Genomic DNA, 16,899 nt, shown 5'->3' with positions numbered 1-16,899 from the left:
TGAACTCACAGAGACAGTCATTGCCTGTTTGTGATAGATTTGCTACTTTTGAATTTTCCTAATTTCAGAAAACTGACCATAACAAGTGTTACATAAACAGTGAGAGTCCTTGGCAATGTCTAAACATTGTGCACAGTTCCTGAGGGGCTCCTCGTCCTGGGACACTAGTCTACACAGTCTTGTACTCAAGGAGTGGTGTCAAGGCGACCTTGAGTTAGCCCTAGTTGGCTACTGGATCCCAATTCCTGTCTGGTATGAAGTAGGCAGAAGGGAACCCTAATGTCTCAGGAAGAGAGTGGCTCTTTGGCCAGCATCAATCTCATCCATTTACTTTCCAACCTCTCAGCCTCTCTCAGTTGTTATGGCTCTCAAGTTTTGGGGCATCCATACAATCTGGGAACATGCAAAAGATACAAGTTCCAGAGTTCTTCCTGAGCAGAGTCCCATTCTCGGGTCAGTTTTCAGAAGCTTTGTTTCCATGACAACCAGGTGATGATTTCTCGGTACCAGGTTGACTTCAGATCTGTTGATTTGTTTGAATATTTATTTTTTGCTTTGTTCTGTTTTGTTTGTATTCAGCCAGCATCAGACCCTCTCAAGTGCCGGGATTATGGACTTGGGTCACTATACCCAGTTTATAGAACTCCTAAGCTTCAATCTAAGTTTGGGTGTGGTGACAAACACTCAGAAGGTTGAGATGACTACATAGTGAAACCCAGTCACAAAACACAATAGGAAGCTAGGCAATCTCAGGTCTTCACTAAAGCACAGACTAGAGGAGAAGACCTTGATCCTACATTGCAGCAGATAGCATCTTGGTCCAAGCATGGGTAGATCAACTAAGCCATCTGGAAGAAGAGTTTATTTTGCCCCAAAGCATTTCTCAAAGCTCTGTCACCTCCAGCTAAGCAGGCTTTGTTTTTTGTTTTTGTTTTGTTTTGATTTGTTTTTTTTTTTTTTTTTTTTTTTTTTTTTGTCGTACTATGGTGGGTTTCTGAGAAAGATGTCATTAGAAGGGGACTGCAGTGCTGTGATTTAGCTCAGTACTAGAGTGATTGTCTAGCAGCTCAAACTCCTGCATTCAATCTCCAGCATCATGAAAATAAAATAATATAAAGTACAACAAAATAAAAATGGGTTCAGGATGGTAGCACTCAAAAAAAAATTTTTTTTTCTTTTAAGACAGGTTCTCTAGCCCAGCTGACTTCAGACTCACTATGTAGCAGAGGCTGACCTTGAACTTCTGATCCTCTTGAGCCCACTTCCCGAGTGCTATGATTATAGACAAGTGCCGTCACACCTGATTGATATGGTTCTAGGGATAGACTCCAGGGTTCCGTGCATGGTAGGAAGGCACTCTATCAGCAGAGTTACTACTTCAGTGGCACTTCCCAGCTCTTAGAAGACTGCCTAGAGTCAAAGCCAGCCTGGGCTACATAGCAAGACCCTGTTTTAAAAACAAATAGCCTTTTGTGTGATGGCCTGTGGCTGGGGTTGGAGGGGAGGTAGTGAATCTCGTCAGGATGTTAGGGCAGGCTATAGGATGTTAACTGTGCTCAGAAACTCAGTGTACTCAACACACGGAGACCTGCTCTCAAAGAAGAAAGAGAAAGTTTGGTTACTAAAAACTCTGTCAAACCAAACCAAACCAAACCCAACCCAACAACCTTCTGTAACAGTAGGAGGTAGAGAGACTGGAGGCCCAAAGCTGGAGACATCCCATGTCTACCATCTCATCAATCAGTATGGAGAAAAACATGGGCACATTCCTGTAGTAGGGCATATGTCTATGTGTTTGTTCTGTTGAGGTTTTCTCAAGTTGGTCTTGAACTCATGTTCCCCTTGCCTTGTCATCGTTATCATTTGTCTATGGCATATACCACCATGGCAGTGGGATATTATATGTTCAGTATAAAAACTAAAGAGGTACTGATTCCTCCTAGAGTATGGAAAATTTTTCATTAATGCTGTTCCAAGTGAAAGGAATCAGATACAAAAGGCCATGCCTTGTTGATAGAAGCACCCAGAATAGGCACAGTTGATTGAGACAATAGGCCAGCTGCTTGCTGCCTTGAGGAGGCTGGAAAATGAGAAATGACTTCTTAGCGAATATGTAACTTCTGGGAATAATGAAATATTCTGGGTCTAAAATGTAGTGGAAGTCACCCCACACTTTGAATGCACTGTGTTGTTAATGGGACATTTTTCTTTTTTCAAGATAGGGTTTCTTTGTGTAGCCCTGGCTATCCTGAAACTAGTTCTGTAGACCAGGCTGGCCTCAAACTCACAGAGCTCTGCCTGCTTCTGTCCCCTCTCCCTTCCCCCACATCCAGTTCTGGGATAAAAGGTGTGTGCCACCACCATCAGGTGATAAAGGTACATTTTTTAAAAAAATAATTCTTACAACACTTAAAGCAGTTTCAATAAAACAACCATTTTGCCTTCTCCTGACAAGGAATTGGCAATCCCCTAGCCTGTCAGAGATTAGGCAGGGTCACTGACTGGAATGTACCACAGTGTGCTGCTCCTCTTTCTCAGGCTCACCCCAACCCCAATACCCGGAAGGAAAAGCAAACAGAACCAGGTTTCCTGCCTTCCTGTGTATTGCGTGTACCCCTTGTTCTCTCTCAGGGGACCTGAGCAGTCCTTCTCTTGGCTCCAGAACCTGCTGCCTTCAAGGGTGTGGAATAAAAGACAAATCTGCTTCCAGCTGCAGGTTTAAGAGCATGTCACAGCGCCACAGTGGCAGCTGCAGCTGTCCAAGCTAGTTGAGAAGGGATGCACTGATCAGATACTGTACATTGCAGACATTCTGTGGTTTTCCAGACTGCAATGGAACAGACAGCCTGGAGGAGCTGATGATGGTTCCAGGGCTATCTAGGAATAATCTCAGCCAGGTGTATTATCATGGGGTTGGCTAGTCTCTGACTGTCAGACAACATGCATCTGTGTTACAGTTGGCAGTTAGTGAAGACTTGTTGGTAGATGGAGTGTGGTGGCACAAACCATGGATTTGAGTACTTGTGTGGTTGAGGTAGGAGGATTAGGAGTTCAAAGCCAGGGACTGGAGAAATGATTCACTGCTAAGAGCACTTGCTGCTCTTTCAGAGGACAAGGGTTTGATTCCCAGCCCCCACATGGTGATTCACAACCATCTGTAACTCCAGTACCAGTGGACCTGAGGCCTTCTTCTGACCTTTTCCAGTGCCAATAGTGTACATACATACATACATACATACATATGAAAAACATTTATACACATAAAAGGAACATAAATTTTAAAAAGTTCAGGGCCAGACTGGGCACAATGAGACTGTGTGGAAATGATGGAGCTGAGGCAGTAAAGGGCTTCCTGTGTGAGCATGAAGACCTAAGTCTGATCATCAGTACCTACATAAGATAGTCATGGTGACATGTACTTGTCATCCCAGCACTGGGGAGGCAATGGCAAACAGATCCCTGGAGCTCACTCACCAGCCTATCAAGCCTACTTGCTGGGCTTCAGGCCAATTAGAGACCCTGTTTCAAAATTCAAGGTGGATGTCCATGGAGGAACGACTTCTGAGGTTAACTGGCCTCTACATGCATATGAACACATGTCACCATTGCATACACACTGACACACACACACAAAGAAGGGCTGAGGATGTAGCTTGTAGGAGAGCAAGTGAATGCCTAGCATGTGTTTTGGTTCAATCTTGAGGATAGCAATGCAGGGAAGTTTGTATGAGAACTGACAGCCACTGCTTACTATTTCCTTTCTCTGCCCCCACCCCAACCCCCAGCTCATCATACACCCTGGGCTGTCCTCAAACTCAATACATAGAAAAATGTCCTTGAACCTGATTCTCTTGCCATCCACTCCTAGGGATTAGTGCATCACCATGCCTAGCCTGGTCACCCCCATTGTGGGTTTCTCCAATGATGCAATTAACCAAATCCATCCAAATTAATAAGGCCAGGTTTAATAAACAGAGCAAAGCAACTCCCAGGTGATCTGGGGAGTGTGTGTGTGTGGGGGGGAAACAGGCGGGGAAATCATGTGACAGATCCAGGATGGGTCTTAAATACCCTATAGGCAGGGTCCTAAGCATCTGTGGGGGAAGTGGGGGATGAACTGCTGCTTGGCTGGCTTTCTCAAGTTCAGGTTTGGAGAGAGAGAGAGAGAGAGAGAGAGAGAGAGAGAGAGAGAGAGAGAGAGAGAGAGAGGTGAGCCAAAGGGAGTTTCCAGCAAACATCTGGGTAGGGTTAGGAATGGGGGATGAGACGGGAACAAGATTGCCAGCAAGAAACATTCACAATCCTGAGATGGAAGTGGGCAAGAGAAAGGAAGGTTTCATTTGCTCCAAGCACCCTCTACTCCCTCACTCCCCCCACCCTGGCCCCACCCCCACCTCTGGCCTCAAGACTCTGCCTAGGCTTTTGGATGGTCACTGCTCCGTGCTCTGACCTTCCCTTAGTTATAATCTCAAAACTCATCATGGGTTTTTTTTTTTTTTTAAACCTCATTAGCATACAAAGTTGCAGTTGCAAGATCCAGGAAATTTACCCTCTGGAAATTTACTGAACTGGAAGCTGGGAGACCTGGCTGAGAAGAAAAAGTAGTTAACTGTGTTCACCCGCACTGAGGCTAGCGGAGGACGGGAATCGGGGCATGGAGTCCTGAGAATCAGGTAGCCATCTCCCTTCAGGGGCAGTGGGATGAATGGGGACGCTGAGGCAGACTGAAGAGCAGCAGATCCTTCACTTTCTAAGTCACCATTTGGGACAGAAGATGGGTAATTTCCATAGTGACGTACTGCACCCAAATATTTGGAGCTAGGGCTCGAGGCTGGTGGTGATTGGGCCTTCTTATTTGGGGCTCTTGTTTATTTGAGACACGGTCTCATGAAGCCTGAATCAGCTTCAGATGAAAGATGTAGCCAGAGATGACCTTGAACTCCTGATCCTGCTGTCTCTAATTCCCACGTGCTAGGATTACAACTGTGTGCATCACAGCCCAGCCTGACCTTGGGTGGTTGTATGTGGTTTCATCACTATGTGGACAGATGCCTCATCTCCTAATGCAGGCTTGCCAGCTGAGAAAAGTCTCCCAGGACAAAGCATTAATAAATAAATAAATAAATAAATAAATACATACATACATACATACATACATCAATACATCAATAAATAAATAAATAAATAAATAAATAACACTGCTCATTCTGTCTCTCATCAGAGGTTATGAAGTGCACAGCTCTGCTCCAGAAGTTCTTGCAGAAAAGAAACTTGCTTTGGTGTTAGGTAACCCAATGTTTCCCTAACTCATTTGACCTCAGACTTTCTTTGCACCCGTTTTCCATTCATATATAGCCTGGGAGAGCCAAGGTCTTAATTATTTTGGGAGAGGCAAGATTTCTACCACTAAACTACCAGTGCCCTTTAATTTTTTTTGGTACTGGAGACTTATGAGTGTTGGCAAGTGTTTTACCACTATACTCTCAGTCCTATTTTATTATTTTAAGGTGTATTTATTCGTGTGTGAATACATGCCATATACGTGCAGGCGCCCGCAGAGGCCAGAAGAAGCCATTAGAAAGCCTCTGGAATCCGAATTGTTTGTGAGCTGCCACATGTTGGAGCTGGAAACCAAACTCGGGTCCTATGAAAGTTCAGTAAGAGTTCTTAACCACTGAATCATTTCTCCAGCCCTCTTTTGATTTGTTTTATTTTGACACAGGGTCTCACTAAATGCTCAGGCTGGCCTTGAACTCACTCTGTAGCCCAGACAAGCATTGAGCTTGCAGTTCTCCTTCATCAGTCTCTGGAGCAACTGGGATTTCTGTATCCATTAGGAGAGTGAAAGCCAAGTTTTTAAGAATTCCCTTGGAATCCAGGCTCATAACTTGAATTCTAGCAGGAGGAGGTAGAGCCAGGTAGATCTCTGTGAGTTCGAAGCCAATCTAATTTACATACTGAAGAGCACTGAAGAGCAGCCATGACCAGGTATCAGAAAACAAAACAAAACAACAAACAAACAAAAAGAAAAAAAAAAAGAAAAAGAAGAAGAATATCACTTGGGTTTAGAGTGTGGTGCATATCTGTAATTGCATCACCTAGGTGCATAGGGTAGAGAAATGGACAGTTTGAGGCCAGCCTCCACTACACAAAGATCCCATCTCAAAAATTGAAAAGCTAAAAAAACTCCGAATGATGGCACACACCTGTAATCCTTGTATGTGGGAGAAGGAAATCAGAGAGGATCCAGAGGTCAAGACCAGCTTTGGCTACTGTGGTGGCTGATATTGCCAACTTAATGAAATCCAAACTCTCCTGGGAGAATGGCTCTGGGCATGCCTGTGGGGATGACCTTACTTATGTTAATTGAGCTGAGAAGAACTGGCTACTGCAGGAGTGCTGGGCTAGATAAGGAGACCATGAGCTGAGCGCCATCCCCCTCACCTCCTCATCCCTCCCCCCCCCCCCCCCCCCCCGTAGTCACTTCCTCACCTCAAGCCATGAGCAGGAGTAAATCCTCTAAGCTGCTTTTGTCAGGGTGTTCACCACAGCCAAAAGAAAAATAACCAAGACGGCTGCGTAGTGAGCTTGAGGCTAAGTTAAGCTACATTCGACTCTGTCTAAAAAAAAAAAAAAAAATCCTTTGGGCTGTGACACCCAATGCTCTGGGCTGCTGGGCCAGTGATGCAGTGAGCAGTGAGGGTTATCTGGGTCAGTCTAAACCACCAGGACTTCTGGCGACGATCATTTTGAAGGCACAATCACTTGCTGTAGCTGTCAGGGACCTTCACAGAGTTGTGATCCTCCCCTCTACCCCATCATCCCCATTTTACAAAGATGAAATGGGGGCCAGAGAGTGAAGTCGGGAAGGCCCTCAGATCGGTGCTCTGCAGAGCTAAGATTGAGACAGTGAACTGACTGATACCCTGCCTGTGTTATACCATCTCCCTGACACATCACATTTATTTATTTATTTATATTATTTGCATGTGTGTTTGTGTGTACACTGTGTGTGTGTGTGCATGTGTGCGTATTGTCCATGTGGTTGTGTACTTGGGCAGGTGTACGTGAATGCATGTGAGCCGCAATATGGGTGCTGGGAATGGAACCTGGGTCCTCTGCAAGAGCAGCCAGTGTTCTTAACTGCTGAGCCATCTTTCCAACTCCAATATATATATACATGCATATGTGTGTGTGTGTGTGTATATACACACACACACTTTTTTCTTCTTTTTCCTCCTTCCTTCCTTTTTTGAAAACAGGTTTCACTAAAGTACTCCACATTGGCCTCCAGCTCTACCCTTCTATCCCTGCCTTCAGAGTTCTGGGATTACAGCCCTATGCCATCATACTTGACTTATCATTTTTTAAATTGTGTTGTAGGGTTAAAGATTCAACCCATGGTCTTGCTCTTTTCTTGTTTCATTTTGTTTTGTTTTTCAAGGCAGGTTTCCCTGTGTAGCCCTAGCTGTTCCAGAACTCACTCTATAAACCAATTTGGCCTCAAACTCAGAGATCCGACTGCCTCAGTCTCCCAAGTTGCTGGCATCATGGTCTTGCTCTTGCTGACAAGAGTTCTACCACTGAATGCTGCGTCTAGCCCTGACTTTCTACTTTTTATATAGCAAGCTTCGTGTGTGACTTCTGTCCATTTTGCTCCACAGTTTACTTCATTCATCCCATCTTCTTGGGCCTCACTATATCCTAGGCACTGTTCAGGACAGACAGCATCTTTATTTCTGTGAACATCTGCAAACCTTGATCATCTTGGTTATTTTCCTTTTCTCCTGAAAGGATTCTCTTTCCCTTGGATTTGAAACTAGGCTCTGCTATTTGGTTCTTGGTACCCCTTGGGTCTGAAATGTCTTTCACAGCTTCAATTTCAAATACAGGTGTGGTAGGCTTTTAGGATAGGGACCTAGCTTGAGGACTTAGGTTGTCCTGGGGTGGGTCTTTGAAGGTTACACGCAGCCCCTAGTTCCTGCCTTGATATCTGCTTTCTGGTCTACTGTGATGTGAATAGTGTCTGCCACATACTATTGTACTATGAGCTAAACTAAGCTTCTCCATCATGCCCTTCCTGCCATGGTGTTTCTTCTTTTATGTTGTTTCTACTAGGTGTCCTGGTTACAGTGACACAGAAATAACTAATACAATTATGTAACCTTGGGATCTCTGGCCTCAGTTTTCTTGTCTGTAAGATGGAACAGTAATCTTCTAATTTCCTTTCTCCTAATCTTTATCTTTTCTTCCCCTTCTCTCCTTATCTCTTATCTTTCCTTCTTTAATTTATTTTCCCTCAAGACAGGGTTTCTCTGTATAGACCTGAGTGCTCTGGAACTCTCTGTGTAGCCCAGACTGGCCTCAAACTCATAAAGATCTGCCTGTTTCTGCTTTTCTGCTTCCCAAGTGCTGAGATTAAAGGTGTGCCACCACACCTGGCCCTTACCTGTTATCTCTAATTTTTTTTTGCATGTTATGTTACCCTCAACTACTTGTATTAATTTTCTCTGAGAAGACCTCAAAACTCCATGTGCTGAGACTAGTGGCCCAGGCCTTGAATCCTAGCATTTAGAAGGTAGAGGCAGGCAGATCTCAGTGAGTTCAAGGCTAGCCTAGTCTACAGAACACACTCAAGTCCAGCCCAGACAACACAGAGAAACCCTGTCTCAGAAACAACAGACAAAAGAACAGGAAAAAATAAAAACCCTTCACTGTGGGTACTCTTCAGTAGCTTCAGAGGTTCTGATTAAAAAAACAAACAAACAAACAAACAAACAAACAAAAAACCCAACAGAAAAAACAGCTGCTAGTTAAACCTGTAGCAACCACAGTGTTCTGAACTCTGCATCTAGAATAGAGCAGTTGCCAAGGTGACCACTAGTGTGTGAAGCTAGGTGAAGCCCTGAGGTTATGAGCTGCCAAACTCATAAACCACACAGGCTTCCTCTGAGCCACGCGATCCACACAAGGCGCCAAGCAATTTAGCAGCCAAGTGTTCCAACAGCATTTAACCATCGGTGTATCCATAAATAGCATCGTGGAAGGATTTGGAGAGATGTTAATAATATGGGTTTAGTCCGGGAGTGACTAAACTTTAAGTTGTTCTGATCTCAGAGAGCCATCAAAAATCTGCTGCCACCAACAAATTCTGCAGTTGTCTACGGCAGCTGTCCCGTTCCTGTTGAATGTGCCCTTGTGTGTGTAATTTACTAACACGACGATGATGTGCTGTTTGGCAGTTTGCAATTTACAGAGTGTCGTCACACACAGGTTCTGTTTGATTCTTGAAAGGCAGGCACTATTACTGAGAGTCAAGGGGAGAAGAACAATTTGTTTCTTAACATCCATACTGGAGATCTGGGAAGGCAAGTGGAGCAGTGTGAGGGGGTGATGGTGGTGGCAAGGTAGGAGCTCCTGAATTGACCCTCCCAAACTACCCAATGTTTGCTTTGTCTTGTCTGAGACAGACTCACCCAGCTTGTGATTACCCAAGTTAAAGATTTGGGGCATCAGCCCCTCAGTGTCCTCACTAGCCCTTTGGGGTCCAGCACTATGGATTTTCCATTAGTCTTGGCACTAGAAATGATTTGGTTCAGGGGCTACAGGGGCGGCTCCATGGTTAAGAGCACTTAACAGGGCTAAGTGTGGTGGCGAATACCTGTAATCCCAGCATTTAGGAGGCAGAGAGGGGTGTGCTTCTGTTGGTTCAAGGCTGGTCTGGTCTACATAGTGAATTCTAGGATAGCCAGGGCTATGTTGAGGGACTTTCTCAAAAAAGAAAAATAGAAGCACTAATAGTCTTGCAGAGGATATGGGTTTGATTCCCCCAACTCTAGCTCCAGGGGATCCAGCACCCTCTTCGGGCTTCCTGGGTTGCTAGGCACATACTTACTGTACTTACATATGTTAGGCAAAACTCTCATACACATGAAAATGACTTGGAGCCCAGTGGTGGTGGCACATGCCTTTAATCCCAGCACCTGGGAGGCAGAGGCAGGTGGATCTCTGTGAGTTCAAGGCCAGCCTGGTCTACAGAGCTACATAGAGAAACCCTGTCTCACAAAACCAAAGAAACAAATAGTTCTTTTCAAATGTTTTATTTTTCATGTGTGTGTGTATGTATGTATGTATGTATGTATGTATGTATGTATGTATGTATGTATGTGCACACACACACACTCGAACATGCACTCAAGGCCAGAAGTGTTGAGTCCTCTAGAATCAGGGTTACCAGTAGTGATAAGCCACCTGAAATTTGTGCTAGGAATTTAACTCTGGTCCTCTGCAAGAGCAGTACCTACTCTTAAGCACTAAGCCATCCCTCCATCCCAATTTGGACAGTTTTAAACTGAAGGAAAAAATGGAGGTGGGGGAGGGTGGTCAGATTACAAACTGACTCTTCCCAGGTAAAATTAAAAAAAAAAAAATCACTTTTTCTGAATGTGTTAATGTGACAAATGCTTTCAGTGATTTTAGTTAATAGATAAACCAGGAACACCAGTTATTACCATGACCAAGTATTATTGGCTGTGCCAAATATATACGTGTGCTTTTACATGACTGACAGTGTAGGAGGTTTGCTTATCATCACCAAAAACACACACGTATGGTAGTGTTGCCCTATGACTTTGTGATGGTTGTGACATCACTGGAGGGTCATCCTGCTGCTGTAACAGATATCATGACCAGAAACCTGGTAAGGGAGGAGACGGTTTATTTCAGCTTTTAGGGTATAGTCTGTCACTATAACCAGGAAGCAAGGGCAAGGACTCAAGCAGTAACCATGGAGAGGCTACTTCCTGATTTCTTGCAGGTTCAGGCTTAGCTGGCTTTCTCAGACATCCCAGGACCTCAAGCCCATTGATTATGCTGGCTCCTCCTCCGTCAGTTGAGTCACTTCCTGACAGGTATGCCCACAGGCTGTTCCGGGCAATTCTTCTGTCGAGACTCCTCTTTCAACTCTTGGCCCTGTCCAATTGACAGTTAAAGATAACTAGGATACCAGACGATGGAAATCTCCCCCCCCCCCGCCCCCCCAGTGGTAGAGACGGAACCAAAGTCTTTATACACATTAGGCAGATGCTCTACTGTGGGGGTTTTTGAGGGATGGGGTTTGAGACAAGATTTCCTGTGTCCAGCTGGTCTCTCATATACTATATCTAAGGGTGACCTTGAGTTTCTGCTTTTCCCTTCCAAGTGCTGGATTTACTGGGTCACTACCACATCCAGATTCTCCTTTTCCTGCGTAAGAGTGTTTCAGCTCCATTTTAATCTTATGGGACTCCAGTGTACTTTTGGCTCATCGTCGATGGAAATGATGTCATGCATCCCATGGCAGTCCTGACATGAGAGAAGGTTTGTTGGAGAAATTGGCTTATGCAACTGTAAAAGCTGAGAAGTCCCACACTAAACCATCTGCAAGCTAAAGAGCCAGGGAAGCTGGTGCATGGCTCAGTTCAAGGCCAAAGATTTGAGACCCAGGAAACCCAAATTATCTCTTAGTCAGAGGCCCAAAAGGCTGAGAGTCTGGAGCTCCAGTATCCAAAGACAGAAGACCGGCATCTCCCAGTCAGAGGAGAGAACAAATTTTTTTTTTGTTTTTCTGACTTGGTTTCCTCCAGTACGTCAGTCAGTCACATGATACATAGTGGGTGAGGATGGTGTCTTCACTCAGCTCACTGAGTCGAATGCCAGTCTCTACATGACCAAGGTTACTTATAGAAGCAAGGATATACCTGGGCATATGGGATAGTAGTAGTTCATGTCAGGGAGGCGTGGTAGGAAGCGGCAGGCATGGAGACAGGGCAGGAAGCAGAGGGCTCGTCTGAACCACGAGCATGGAGCAGAGAGGGACTTGAAAGTGGCACAAGCCTTTAACTCTCACAGCCCACCCCCAGTGACACGCTTCCTCCCACAAGGTCACTCTTAACACCACCACCAAACAGCACCACCAACTTCGGACTAAGTACGCAAATATCCGAGCCCATGGTGGGGCGGGGCATTCTCATTCAAACCACCACAGATGTAAATGTGCCCACGGCCGGCCTGCATGTGACTGGATACTTGGTCTCCAGCTGGAGGATTGGTTTTGGAGGTTGTAGAACTTTTATGAGATGAGGCCTGGCTTGGCAGAACGAGGGTGCTGGGGTGTGTGTGTGTGTGTGAAAATTATGTTCCCTTCTGGTTCTAACTGAGGTCTCTGCTTCCTGATTCACTAAGATGGGAGAAGCTACTGCCTCAAAAAACGTCACTGTCGTTTCCTCCACCATGCCTTCTCCTCTGCCACGCACGCCTTCCTTCTCCCCCAAGATGCACTGAAACTGTGAGGTAATGTAAATCTCAAAGTGTCATGCATTTTGTTATGGCGACAGCAAAGGTGACATACCAGCTACCTGGGTGTCTCTCCCTCTAGTCAGGTTGGCACTAGAATCAACCACCACACAAAGCCATCCAAGACTGTGAAAAGGTCAAAGGTCAGGTCCCCAAAGACAGAGTGACGGCCAGGCCCTTTTCAGCTCTGTGACAGAGAACCCAATGGTGACCACAGGAAGAGGAAGGAATTGTCCTGCTCACAGTTCTACAAGGTCGAGTCAGTGGTTGTTTGGCTTCTGCTTGGACAGTGCGATGGCTTCTCTTGGTTGTCCCATTGACACAACTGGGAAGGGGGAGCCTCAACTGAGGAATCGTCTCTGTTAGACTGGGCTGTGGGCATATCTTTGGGGCCCTTTCTTGATGGCTCATTGAAGCAGGAATGCCCAGCCTACTGTGGGTGGTACCATCCCCAGGCAGGTGGGCTTGACGTGTATTGGTGGCTGGCCGAGCCTGTGAGTAAGCCTGCATCCCTCTATGGTTTTGTGCTTCAGTTCCAGCCCTGACTCCCCTCAATGATAGAGTGTGACCCTTTTCTCCACAAGTTGCTTTTGGTCGTGGTGTTTATCATACATAGACATAGAAAGCAAAGTAGGACAGGCAGTAAACAGTGGCAATAACATGTGGCAAGGGAGGTTCTTTGCCTCAGGAAGTACAGAGAAAAGAAGGGACTGGACTGGGGACAGCCTTCAAAAGAACAACGCTCTGTGAGACCTATTTTGTCCACATAGGTTGTAGCTCATATTTCCCGTACTCTTCCAAGATGGTGCCGTCAGCTGAGAACCTAGAACACACCAGCCTCTAAGGGGCGTTGCATATTCAAACGGTAATAGTGTGGGCAAGGAAGCTCTCAGGGAGGGGGGTCCAGGTGAGCCATGTTAACATTCCAGAAAGTTTTCTACAGTTTGCAGTAATAGTATGGAAGTCGATGAATGTTTCTCATTTAAAAATTGTTCAAGTGATCTGGCTGCATATGCTGTCAAGAGAAACACACTCCACAGGCCCAGGTGGAATGCCTAGACCAATCAGAATAAATAAGCAGAGTGCTGGGTAGTGGGGTGTGGCCAACAAATGCTGAGGTCAAGGGTTACATAAAAGAGCTTTAGGTTTCTGTTGTTGAAAGAGGTAATTAAATGTAGAGTCAGGCAAGGGCCCGGGAAAGGAGTTAGAACATATTAATAGAACAACAACAAGATTAGTAATAGAAAGTACTGTCTTCCCAGCTTGGAGACCATAGCACGAGTGACAGAAGAAGCCTGTCATCCCCGTCTGTGGGTGGGGACCTCGGCTGCCACCGTGAATCTCCTGATTTTTGCTGCAGGGGGCTGTTTTAATGGATGGAAATAAGGCCTAGAGGGCTGACTCACACGTTAAGAGCATGGTTGCCTCTTCCAGAAAACCCGGGTTAGGTTCCCAGCACACACATGGTGACTCACAATTGTCTGTAACTCCGATTCCCAGGGCACTGCACACACATGGTGCATGCACATATATGCAGACAAAGCAGAAAGCAGCCATATCCATAAAAACTAGCTAAATAAAAATGCTTAAAAAAGAAAAGAAAAAAGGGCCAGGGCCTTTTTTTTTTCCAGCCCAGGAATTTCCCAGAAGCCTTTAACACTGTTGGAATATTTACTATGAAAGTCAGAAATCCTGATAATTTGGACAGCCCCATCACTATTACCAGGACACACACACACACAAAAGTAAAAAGAAAATTTCATAAAATATAAACCAAGCTATCATTTTATTGTTTTAAAGATATAAGCAATATATCTATTTATCCATCTCTTGTATGTGTCAAAGCACATGTGTAGGGGTCAGGGAACAAGCTGCAAGTGTCCAGTCTTCCCTTCCATCATGTGGGTCCCAGAGTGTGGACTCAGGTCATCAGACATGGCAGCAGCAAATGCCTCTACCTACTGAGCCATCTTATCCAACACCTTACAATTATTTTTTGAGATAAAGTACAGGCTGGCCTTTGCCTCACTTTATAGCTGAGTATGGCCTCGAATTCCTGATCCTCCTGCCTCTCCCTCCTGAGTTTTGGAACTGTAGGCTTGTGCTACCCTACCTGGTTTATATGGCACTGGGGATGGAACCAAGGCTTCGTGTGCTGGGCAACCACTCTACAACTGAGATAAATGTTATGAAGCATGTTTTCAGGCCTCATCTTTCCCACCATTTTTTAATTAATTTTTTCCATTCCAATCTTTGTTCCCTCTACCCCCTCTCCTTCCCTCCCACCACACCCTCCACCTCCTATCTGCTCCTTGGAAAGGGTAAGACCTCTTCTAGAAAGTCTACCAAGTCTGTCCCATCATCTCGTTGAAGCAGGACCAAGGCACCTCTCCACCCCCCCCCACCCCCACCCCTGTGTCTAGGCTGAGCAAGGTATCTCTCCATACACAATGGACTCCACTAAGTCAGTCTGTGCATTAGAGTTAGATCTCAGACCCACTGCCAGTGGCCTCATATATTATCCTGGTCACACCATTGTCACCTATATTAAGGGAGTCTAGTTCGGTTCAGACCCCATCTTAAGGACCACAACAAAGAATGAGATGTCTGGCCTTATTCAAAGCAAAACTGTAGAAAAACCAAAGCTCTCCCAAGATTCTTTCCAGGAAGCAGATAGTTTAACATATGAAATCAAATACTGACATTATCTTTCTAAAACCACATGTTTCCACCCATGTTATTTCAGTTGCGAGGCAGATGAAACTGATACTTAGATAAAAATATTTATATTGGTTCATGTTCTACCCTATTTTTCCACCCCAAAACTGAGAAACATTAACTGATATAATTGAGGAGCTCAAGCTTTCTCAAACCAAGGACCACAATATATTAATAGAGTTAATAAAGTTTATATATCGATTCCCAAAAGGAAGTTTAATCAATGAAACAGATCCAAATAACGCAATTGTTTGTGTGCTATGGATAAATATTGTTGTATGAAACCTTGCTTCACCTATATGTGTGCTGTATATCAATACGCATTAGCACTGCACTGTTAGAATATTTATTGATGTTTTTTTTAAAAAAAGTCATTGGTCACAATTAACAATGTTTGAAACACGAAATAGTAATCAACACAGGCTCTAGAGCTACACAGCCTGACCCACCAATCTCTAAAGGAAGGGTAAGTTCCCTGTGAAATGGGAATTATTAGAGAAGAGCTCCAGGCCAATTCATCCAGTTTCAGGAAGAGACAGGTGCAATGATTGTGCTCTTGATAATTTTAGAGGCATTTGCACTATGCATATGTTTATATTGGTATATTAGTGGATTTTAAGTTGCTTCCTGGATCAGTTTCCTAGCTTTTCCTCAAATGTGCAGAAAGAGACAACCTTTATCCTGTAGCTTCAAAACTCCAGCCCTACTATGTGTCCCCTGGAACATCTGCACCCCAGACCACTTTCCCGAAAAGCTCAGACAATGCTGCTCTGACCTGTTTAAAGTCTTCAAGAGCTGCCAGCAGCTGTCCAGATCATCTTGTCCTCATAACCCAGACTGAAGGCCTTGGTCATCAGATTTTCTTGGATTTTATAAAATTTGTATTTTTATGGTGTAAACCCCCAAAATCAAAATATCTCCAGTTCTAAAGTTTTGGGTGTTTCCCTTCTGATTTCATTTTCTTATTTTTTACTACATTTCTTTATTATAGGGGGTAGTATACATATTCTACACTGTGTGCAGAGGACAGAGGACAGTTGCCTAAATAGGTTCTTTCCCTCCATCATGTGGGTCCTGGGATTGAACTCAGGTCATCCGGCTTCACAACAAGAAGACAGAAACACAGGATAGAGTCAGGAGGGCAACCCAGTGAATACTGAACACCCCAAGTTTACTCTTCAGCATTCTTAAGTACCAAAATGGGGGACATGGCAGAAGACGTCTATTACCATGTATAAGGAGCAAATAGACTCTTTTCCCTTAAAACCTCCAAGCATTTGGTAACCATACCTGTTACCTGGCCTAGAGGGTCAAGAGAAAACAGGCCTAAACCTGAGTTTGTTGTTATTTAGATAAGACATTCACTACCAAGACCAAAACATCATGTAGTAGCCAAGCCTTAAACCTTTAGGTCTTTTGACTTACTAAGGACAGTTTTGAACTCTCTGGCCTTGAGGCAAGATGAAGAGGAGCCATCCTTATGAGCCCTAACACTTCTTTTTTTTTTTTTTTTTTGTGGGGAGGGGGTTGTTTTCGAAAGAGGGTTTCTCTGTGTATCTCTGGCTGTCCTGGCACTCACTTTGTAGACCAGGCTGGCCTCGAACTCACAGAGATCTGCCTGGCTTTCTTTGCTTCCAGAGTGCTGGGATTAAAGGAGTGTGCCACCATGGTGGCAGCCCAACCCTTCTTTTTAAGTTGCTTTTGTAAGATATTTTGTCACAGCAACAAGAAAAGTAATAACATCTCCCAGGAGCAAGCCACAGAAAGCAGCAGACATTTGTAACTTACTTTACATCTATTGAAACATGCTACCCTGGATTCTTCTTTTATCTGTATTCCAGAATTTCT

The sequence above is a fragment of the Phodopus roborovskii genome, unplaced genomic scaffold (genome assembly GCF_943737965.1).
Source record: "Phodopus roborovskii unplaced genomic scaffold, PHOROB, whole genome shotgun sequence".
Classification (NCBI taxonomy): Eukaryota; Metazoa; Chordata; class Mammalia; order Rodentia; family Cricetidae; genus Phodopus; species Phodopus roborovskii.
Note: the sequence above shows the minus strand (reverse complement) of the source record.